At 38.5% G+C, this 4,477-nt stretch overlaps 1 non-coding gene across 1 annotated transcript; it reads left to right on the forward strand.

Moving 5' to 3' along the window:
* The first annotated feature begins 732 nt into the window (after positions 1 to 732).
* Positions 733 to 844, forward strand: Trnai-uau (transfer RNA isoleucine (anticodon UAU)). The gene is made up of 2 exons: positions 733 to 770; positions 809 to 844. It is a non-coding gene; the product is annotated as a tRNA-Ile (tRNA).
* Positions 845 to 4,477: the final 3,633 nt, after the last annotated feature.

A 4,477-nucleotide genomic window follows, 5' to 3' on the forward strand; every position in this document is an offset into this window, starting at 1 on the left:
CCGATCTTGGTGTGTTTACGTCCCCGTAGGTTAGCAGTTCGGCAAAATAGACCGATGGAATAAGTACTAAACTTACAAAGAATAAGTCCTGTGGTTGATTTGTTCGACTAAAGACGGTGCTCCATCATGGCTGCAGTCAAATGACGGAAACAAGTAAGAGTGTAAAAAAAGAACAAAAGAACATTATAGCTAAGTAGTCGCACAACAGTAGCTGTAATCAACAGAGTGCAATCATATCGGATTGCGCTGTAAGATATAGAGAAAATTTGTTTTTAATTCTACTTCTCACTGTGTTGTAACAAGGCAGATAAAATTCCTAAACTCACCTTGCTTTACTGGACTGATGCTACTCCTACGGCCTTGGTGTCTTTGTTAACACCTTAAATCTAGAATCTAAGTGTCTGTGTTTATGCATGACTGCATAAAAACATCAAACGCAGAAACGAACCCATAATAAATGAGAAGGGAAAATTTTTTGCTATACAATCCTAGTCGATCGCATGTGATGTTAAACAGATGTGCGATATTTATATCTATATCTACGTACAAACATACATACATACATTGTATAAACTGATACATACACACTTACATTCCCGAATAAACAGAGAGAGAGAGAGAGAGAGAGAGAGAGAGAGAGCAATAAAACATGTTTCATAAATTTGCAAACGTATGTAGATTATTAATTAACTGGAGATTCATTCACTTAAATTTTACAGAACGTTGTCAACTGCCCTGGTGGCACAATCGGTAAGCGCGCCGTACTTATAGACAGTACCTTCCTTGTGGTAATCACAAGTTAGAAGATATGCGGAGGTTGTGAGTTCGAGCCTCACTCAGGGCAGTATTTTTTTTTTCGATTAAAGACACATATTTACTATGAATCCAACTATTGTGGTTTTAGTTCTCCTTTCAATTTGAAATTGCACTAAACGGTTTTATTAGTCTTTTTTCTGTCATCAGAAGTTGGATATGACGAAATGAAATGCACTGAATTTGTATTTTTATACCTATCACTACTTAGCGCTGTTACTTCATATTTTATTCACAGCGAGCCGCTGAATAGCGAAACCAGTCATTAAACGATGACGGGATTATCATAAGAGAGAAATGTCTCTCGGGTAAGTTTAAAGCGTCTGCCTTTTCAGTCTCTGCAGCTGAAGAGGAGATAATTACTCCGAAATACATGCATCTCATAGTTTAGTTAAGGTGCACTGTAAACTGACTCTGTGTATTTACACTTATTTGCCTGCAGCGAGGAATTTTCTCCGTGACAAAATGCAGTGAATAGTTTCTTACGGGGTCGAATATACCTAAATCATATTTGAACTGGCGGGCTAACAGTTCTGCCAGCTGGCTGCCTTTGTCTCTCATTTAATAATAATTATCACTTCACTTCTATTTTGTGCTTGAATTTGCCTCAGCGTGTCACAGTAAGTGCTAGGATCCTTTCTTTTGCATATGAGAGCTCTTATAGGTAATGAAAGCTGGTCACCTGTTGGTGGTATCAACGTGCTTAAGATTAAAGCAAAGACACTATCAGCTTCTGTTTTACAACTCAATTACAAGCGTGATAAAGATTTATTCAAAATACTACTTGTAAATTGGCATTACTATTATATTGACTATTTAATCTTTTAGCATGAACAGCTTGTTAAACCATACACCTAACACATTTTTAGCAACCCCAAACAGTATTGCCTCTCTATCAGTTATTTTACTAAAATTATTATCAGCAATAATAATAATAATAATAATAATAATAATAATAATAATAATAATAATAATAATAATATGCCGGATGCAGTACCAGGCAGTGGCTCTCACGGCTTCTGATCTTAACTGATTGGAAGTATTATCATGTACATTAAGTAACCATGGTATTCCAGTTTCCTTCACTTTCCAATGATTATTATTTGATACAGACACAACACGGGCTACGCTATCAGATCTTTTGGACAAAGTTTTCAGAAATAACCCAGTACATTTACCATTTATTCCGTGAAAAATTCACGGGTCTCTCCAGTTATTACTATCATTGCACCTGGCACCCAGAATTTCGTCAGGCGCTCACAGACCTCTACCAGTCGGGAAATGGGATCGGTGGATGTTCTGCTTTAGAAATTTATAGAGGATTGGTGGCGGGGATGTACGACGACGTTTTCGGGGAGACTCTGGGCGCCGACGAGAACAAACTGGCTAGTCCATTCCGGAGGACTTTCCGCTCAGGAACTAGCATGGAGAATTTCCAGATGTCCTCGGCCTAGCAGTGCTACCGGGGGTCGGGGTGCGGTATCGTTTCGAGACAAACTCTACAGGCATGGATGTGCTGTCAGACGGGCTTGTCCAAGGTGCGAGTAGAATGACGAAATCGTTCTGCACACTCTTGTTCAATGTCCGAGCATTGCTGACTTGTGCTGTCATGTGTAGGACAGATCCATACAGTTTTGTCTATCAGGAGTTGATCCTTGGTACCTTTGCACTTACACTTGAAACCCTTCTGCTCATGTGGCAGATGTCCGTAAATTAACTCTGCGAGTATTCCAGTCAATAGTTTCCGCATAAGTTGCAAGCAGGATATCGGCCTGTAATTGTCTACCGTATTGCATTTTTCTATGTTTTTCAAGCACAGCGTTGTCCTACCCATTGTCAACCATTCTGGTGTTATTTTGTATGCATTTAACAAGTTGTTGAGTTGTGCAGCTATTTGTGCATGACATTCACCAAATCTTTGTATTAAGTAGCATTGAACTCCATCTGGTCCCAAGGTCTTCCAGTTGCCTTTTTCTGCTGATTTCCTTCACTTCCCTAACTGAAATGACTAGTTCTGCCTGTTTTGGACAGACTACTGTTTGTTTCAGTTGTTGCAACCATTCAGCATCCTTTTTGTGCTCCAGATGTCACTCCAAAACCTTTGACTTTCATTGTTATCTGGTATCAACTTTTCATCTGTACACTCTCCATTTATTTCTTTATAGAATCTCTTCTTATCTACTCTGAATAACCTATTCTGCTGGTATCTCTTCATTCTTTGGTCATATCTTACCATCTTTGCTTTCTTTGCAATGAGGCACTGTTTCAGTCCTTCCATTACCACTTTCAGGTCCTTTCTTTCAACATCATACTTCCTGTTCAGTGCCCTGTATTTTTGTTCACTTCTCTTTTCGGTGTAATACAGAAATGTCCTTCGGGAGCATATCTAACCACTCCTGTATTCTTCTTTTCCACCATGGATCTTTTCTTTTGTCGCTCCCATTATATTTCTTTTTCTTGACATCAACACCCACATTTTCTCCTACAACAATACTTGCTGCCTTCATCAAATTGTTTGTTTCTGTGATGCTTTTTGTTCTGATGTATTTCAGAATTTCATTGACATTTTTCGTTTCTTGATTCAATTTCCACCGATCAACCTTTTTAAGGTTGCAAATAATATCGTTACCGTTCTCCTGTAGTCTTGGCTTTGTTCTGTTGTAAATTGCCTTTTGCCCATCTGCCATGTCACCATTAGTTTTGTTGTCTTCTTCCGAACCATGTATATGTCTCTCGTCGAGCAAGCTATCACTGTTCCTTTCCTGTGGTTTATTAGAGATCTCAGCTCTGTTTTCCGTTATGAGATTACTTTTATCAGTAAAAACTGTATTTTCATCGTTTCCTCTGCTGCTGTTTTCCAATACCCGTCTTTTGATAGCTTCGAGCCGTCCTTCTATGAACCAACGATTTTGTCTTATAGCTCTAGCTTGATCACATAATCTCTATTCTGTGAGTTGAAACAATCCTCTTTCTCTCGATTCATCATAATTCGTTGTCGGTATCCGCTAATATGAGCACCATTTTCGTCTACAGGGTTGCTCAAGTAGTAACACTCCATGACTACAGCATTGACTTGTTTATTCCATCTACGCCGTGTATGCTGGGGTCCCTTGCTGTATATCGACAGACTGGTGTCGGACCAGTATCTCTGAGCCTGCCGGGTGTAACACTGTCACCATCAAGGGCTTCAGTTTCATTACCACCGTTATTCACAATATTTTGTTTTTTCATTGTCAGTCATATGAGGTAGCGATTATCAGGTTGTGCAATTACCAGTGTTTTTATTGTGACACCATCACTAGATGTATCATTAATCACACCATAGGGAGATTCCAGCCGCTTCTTTCATTATTATTGTTATCATCACTGATATTATTATTTTCATTTAACTATTTGTCATTGTTAATATTTCCTCTGATCCGACATGAGTTTTGGTTAATTGTCATTAACACTTTCGTGTTAGTACTAGGCTCCGGGTCTTATCTATTAGCGTAGATAATTTTATAGAGCACCGCTTCTATAATTATAAACAAATAAAAGTAATGAACCGTGACAAAGAAACAAACAAATAACTAATATCCACCCTTATTTTTCCGTAGGGTGTATATATTTGTTTAATGCCGTGGGTGGGTATATATACATACATACATACATACATACATAC

This window comes from Octopus bimaculoides, chromosome 2, assembly GCF_001194135.2.
Source record: "Octopus bimaculoides isolate UCB-OBI-ISO-001 chromosome 2, ASM119413v2, whole genome shotgun sequence".
NCBI classification, from domain to species: Eukaryota; Metazoa; Mollusca; class Cephalopoda; order Octopoda; family Octopodidae; genus Octopus; species Octopus bimaculoides.